Below are 6381 nucleotides of genomic sequence, written 5' to 3' on the forward strand. Positions count from 1 at the left end.
TTACAAATATCCTGTACCAATTCAGGAATATGGCCATTGTTATGTTATAGTTCGTTTCTGTGTGTGTTACATTTTAACGTTATGTTTTCGTTGTGTCGATTGATTTCTCTTATGTTTGAGTGTGAATTCACATTACTATAAGACGTTTCACGGTACTTTTCTATCCCAAATTCATGTGTTTGTTTTTGATGTTATATTTGTTATTCTAATCGGATTTTGTCTAATGCTTAGTCCGTTTCTGTGTGTGTTACATTTTAATGTTGTGTCGTTGTTCTCCTCTTATATTTAATGCGTTTCCCCCAGTTTTAGTTTGTTACCCCGGTTTTGTTTTTTGTCCATGGATTTACGAGTTTTGAACAGCAGTATACTACTGTTGCATGTACTTACACACTCTAACCGACTAATATGAGTCAATCATAATTGGTTCAGAGCAGCACACCATTACACAAACAATTGGCTTCAAGAGGATCCTATTAAATTTATCCAATACAGAACCAACGATGTCGAGTCAATGGCAAATCCTCCTTCTGCCACATTTATGACTCCAATTATGACAAACTCGTCATTTCCTTGAGCTCTACATGCTTGCAAAATAGCAAGCTGACTCCACTAACGATCCATACCAGGGATGCTGGTGCCCGAGACAGGGACCGAAGCCAACAACTCCCAAAAATGCAAATATTCCATCAAAGAGAAGTAATGACTTGGATGGCGTTTATTAACCAATAAAAGTGATTGCCTGGCTGATGTTACTTTTGGGTACGCTCGCAAGGTAAACATAGAGAGAAACTCAGAAACGATCAAGCAAGCGTTAAGACAATTAAAAAACTCAAATGGCGATACATGGATAAAAAATTCCCAATTATGCCAATCGGCAAGTCTTCTTTGTTAATGGCGCAGTATCACCGCCCGCTAAAGGGAATATAAGCAGTCCTTATGTAAATGAGATGAGTAACCACGCTCAAATTGTCACAAAACTATGTATTGCTATGATTTCAACTAATAAGCATAACCTTGGATTGGCTTATCAATATAACTTTTGTCCTTCTGATTAATATAAACATGGAAGACTACCAGATCAATGGAAGATCACCTGATCAATATGCACGTAGAATATCCCATGAACAATATAAAAGCTGTAGATCGCCAGATAGAAATACATCCAAGTTTAATATATATCGACAAATATCACTCCCTTCAAGCTAGAGATCATATTGTCCTTAAGGACAACAGTCAGCATCTCCACGGATAAACTCCAAACATCCCGGTTATGTTAGGCAACGTTCACATTCACCTGGACACAGAGCAAATTAAAGCGTACCCTAACAACGGAGTCTTTACACAACAATGAGTCGGGCCAGCAGGCCAACGCTCGGCTCCCAAGTCCATTTGCCACACAACATCACCTAATGACAAAACCGAACAGAGGTCTACGTCCTCGTCCGATATGTCATCAAACGAACCATTAAAAATGCCTAGCAGTACGAGGAACTATTTATGACCACAATTTTAGCATGATTATGGACACTGCTGCAATGATAACATTAGTGAATTGCAAAACTAATTCTAGAAGATATTGAAGATTCTGATACCGAAACGCTTCGTGGTTTGGGTGTACAGGGGGTTAATAGGAATATTATAAAGAACACCTCTCTCGACATTGATAGAGAAAACATACAATGGGATGTGTGGAAAGCGCCGTTAACGGACGATGTCATACATGGGCTAGATATTTTGGACACAATGGAGGCAAAGAAACATCAGAGTACTCCCACACTTACCACCAACAACCCAGTGATAAATACGGCATTTGTTAACAGTAGGGGTGAGATTTCAACTCAGCAAGTTCCGCCAAACTCTATAATGACTGTTACCATTCAAACTAATAAAAGAACCGACAAGTGGTTTATTTTAGAACAATGGCAAGTTACGTATTGCCCTCGCACATAGTTGGAAAAGACAATAGTTGTCCTTAACAATTTCCAATAATAGCAATCATTATATCCGCCTAAAGAAAGGTACACATATTGGTTACATATAATAATCTGACTATATGGTGGGTACGAGAGATGAAATATGGATAAGTGACGTAAGACATGGTATTGCAGAGACACGAGACAAGGTCTCCTCGACACTATCTCAAACAATGTCAAAGTTCACACAAGTAAATTAATAAGACACCACATTTAACCAACCTATAGCAACGGTCAATTGATTCAATTCAACCTATTCCATTTCAACCATTACAACTGAAAGCTAATACAGAACAATTACAATATGTTACATATTGATTAAAATTTTGATTTTCACTATTTCTTTTTTTATATGCAGCCATATTTTCAAATGTATGCTTTCTAAAAATAACCAAACTGTTTTATCTATATTTTGAAATATATTGACAACAAATTCAAGAACATGAAGACTTTATAAAAAAACCATTACTTTTATATCCGAAATTATATAGAATACCTTGCGGACAGGACAATCTTGATATTTATAACGTTTTTCCGCCATCTTGAAAATGGCCCCAATTTTGGATTTTTCTGAGTGGGTCAACAGCTGAAATCAAAGGGTATACAACCAAGAACTGCTGTGCAAAGTATCATGTTTTCTTAAACAAGTGAGCAATTCTGCACCAATTAGCCGGAATAAAACAGAAGTATGTAACTAATGAAAATAACATTCGGAAACACATTGCATATTTACGTCTTGTTAATTTTTTGTCGATGATCACAAGCCACGAACCATTATCCGGCTCTTTGTAATTAAAATCGTATAAATATAACCGGAAGAAAAGTGACTTTAGGAACTTTTACAATAATTTGCAAAGTGCTTTATATGAACTCTCGTGTTGAATTGAATATTTCCCATTTTAGATTTAAGTTAAATATTTCTTGTTTTAAATATTCCTGTTTTCTTAAATACAATGTTTCTTATTTCAAATATCCAAAGAGATTATAGATTAACTATTTTACAACTTAATCCGATGGCTGTCAAAAGTGTGAGAGATAATACATGTATCTAACACTCGAACAACAAAAGCAATTATCGCTATTTTATAAAGTTAAGCCGGAGGACAATAATCAGCTTATTATTACATAAGATTGGACACTTATATTTATATTTAATGAGAACCTTTTATAATGTTTTAATACCATTATCTTTAACATAATTTATATGTTTTTTAAACTGTTGCTGGGGCAGTCTTCCCCTAGATTTCGAACTGTAAACTTGGGTTAATAAATTTGTATATATTTTATACGGTCTTGCGTTTAAAGCATCCATAGTGTCAATTATAGACCTAAAAACTTTAATGTAACCCGTGCCGAAGTTCACGGACTGATGCCGGAATTCACGGGGTTATATAAACATACTGTGTAAACAAGGAATGTATACCATCGCATAGTATAATGTCATTCAACTAGGAAGTCTAACATTGAGAAAGAAACCACCATTCTACTTCTTTGTGTTCAAAATTAACATTGGGTGTAATTTAATTAAATTTGTTTGATATTGTACAATTTTTGTAATACACAATTTCACTATAATAAACGTATTTGTATTGTATTGTGCAAAATGAAAAATAAGAAATAATTATTTATATATGATGATACTTATTTTCTAAATAATAGAATTAGGATTTTTTTTGTTTGCACAGCCTGATGTTAGAGGGTTCGTGTAATGTCCAAAGTCAAGGTCCTATACTGCAATAGTTTTGATGTAACTGTAGGATACATCAGGAACAGACTGATTTGGAAAATATGGCGGAATTAGAAAATCTACCTCCCTGAAATGTCGAACATTGCAGATGCTTATTACATTTATTCCTTAATCATTTTAATTGTAAACTAAATAGGGATGATTTACTTTTTTCATCATGTAAAGGTTTTGATCTGACTGGTTTAAAAAGACGGAAATTAAAGAGCTACACCACAAATTATACTGTACATTGGAGGACACTTTATGAATCTTTTGTCAAGTGTGAAGTCTCTCGGACATTTTTGAAACAGGCAGTGCATAGTTCTGATGTTGTGTAAGCCTAGCGGAGTACGAAAATGTAAAAGACTGTCATCAAAGCTCACAAGAAAAATCTACATTAAGGAGACTTTCTTTATATTAGTCATTTGACATTATCATTGCAATCATACGTCATTGCAATACCTAGTTCCCTTTTTTAGACATTTTCTCTAAATTTTTTGGAAAAGCGTACGTAGTGTTAAGGCGTTAGGAAGAGGAGCGAAAAATATGAGAGGTGCAATCAAACTCATAGATCGGAAATAAAGTGACAACGCCATGGTTAAAAAATAAAAATTAATAATAGATACAGGAAGATGTGGTGTGAGTGCCAATGAGACATCTCTCCAACCAAATAACAATTTAAAAAAGTAAATCATTATAGGTCAATGTACGGCCTTCAACACAGAGCCTTGGCTCACACCGGTCAACAAGCTATAAAGGGCCCCAAAATTACTAGTGTTAAACCATTCAAACAGGAAAACCAACGGTCTAATCTATATAAAAAACGAGAAACGAGAAACATGTATAAATTTCATAAGCAGACGACAACTACTATACACTAGATTACTGACTTAGGACAGGTGCAAACATTTGCAGCGGGATTAAACGTTTTAATAGTACCAAACCTTCTCTTTTTTTCTGAAACAATAGCATAACATCACAATAATAGTATACATATTTTTACTGTGATGATAAAATTTTCTCGAGGATGCGTTATATCATTTTAAAAGAAATATCATGATGCGGTTGATTAACATGGCTATAAAGAAATATGAAGTAAGGATCTTTATTATCAGATCGCTGATGAATCATCCTTTACGCAAAGTACATTGTACTATTTACTAAATATTTCTTGTTAATTATCATTACTATGTGTTTGAGAAATAGATATAGGGAGATGTGGTGTGCGTGTCCTTCAAATAACAATTTAAAAAAATAGACCATTATAGGAAATGTTTGAATGATGCATTTTTAAATGTTATCTCGTATCATCGTCATATACCGAGTGTTAAATTTCAGTCTCAACAATAAACTTTCCATTCATAAACTAACATATTATATATATATTATTCAAATCCGTCAAATATCAACCAGTCAAACTAATACAAAAACCGAAAACACATGAATCATGAATTTACCAAAAATATGTATCAATGCAAACATTGATGTTCACTTGTGTTAATATACATTTTGATTGGGTAAGATCTTTACAGTTGACATTTGATTGGGTAAGATCTTTACAGTTGACATTTGATTGGGTAAGATCTTTACAGTTGACATTTTATAGTGTGTCTTTCCATGTTGTGATGTAACACTATTGTTCAAGATAAGGATGAACGTCAGTACCTATTAAAACGGTTAAACCCACTGCATCTGTAAGCACCTGTCATAAGTCAAGAATCTGATGTTTAGAGGTTTCGTTTGTTGATGTGTTTTATACGTGTTTTTCTTTCTCGTTTTTATATGGATGAAACCGTTGAGTTGCTTTAAAAAGAGGGTTTACGATAGTGAAGGCTTCATGATTTGTCCATCTTAAAAAGATTAGATACGAGTTTTTTTTATTATTAATTAGACGAAGGAAGATGTGATATGAGTTCTAATGAAACAACTATCCAACCAAGTCCCAATTTATATAAGCAAATCATTAAAGGTAAAAATTCGGTCTTCAACATGAAGGTGTGCATTAAACTAAACAGGAAGCTAAACAATGTACTAAGGGTCCCAACAATGACACGTGTTAAGCTATATAAACGGGAAAATCAACGGTTTAATCCATATAAAAACGAGAAAGAAAAATACGTATAAACCACAAAAACAAACGAAACCACTAAACATCAGATTCTTGACTTATGACAAGTGCATACAGATGCAGTGGGTTTAACCGTTTTAATAGATATTGACGTTCATCCTTATCTTGAACAATAGTGTTACATCACAACATGGAAAGACACACTATATAATGTCAACTGTAATAGCCTTACTCAATCAAAATGCATATTAACACAAGTGAACATAAACTAATCGAATACATTTGATGTATGACACAAGGTTAATACCTATTTGAAAAAAATATATACAATTCTAGCTGTTTGAATTGTTTTTTGCAAGTAAAATTAGTTTAGCAGCTCTTGTCTATGAGCTATTTGTCTTTTAATTGCCAAAGTTTCTATTTTCATTTCCTCTAGTGTGTTGTCTATAAAGAAGCTTTATAAACCATGGGTTTTTGTTTTAGTTTACGTTTAATGAATGCAATTTAATTTCTCCTTTTAGAATATCAGTGTCAACATAGACTACGAATATATGCTATCGTCGCGGCCACAATTCTTAGATTTGCTCCTCGATAAGGGTGGTACATAACACTAC

Source organism: Mytilus edulis, chromosome 6 (genome assembly GCF_963676685.1).
Source record: "Mytilus edulis chromosome 6, xbMytEdul2.2, whole genome shotgun sequence".
Classification (NCBI taxonomy): domain Eukaryota; kingdom Metazoa; phylum Mollusca; class Bivalvia; order Mytilida; family Mytilidae; genus Mytilus; species Mytilus edulis.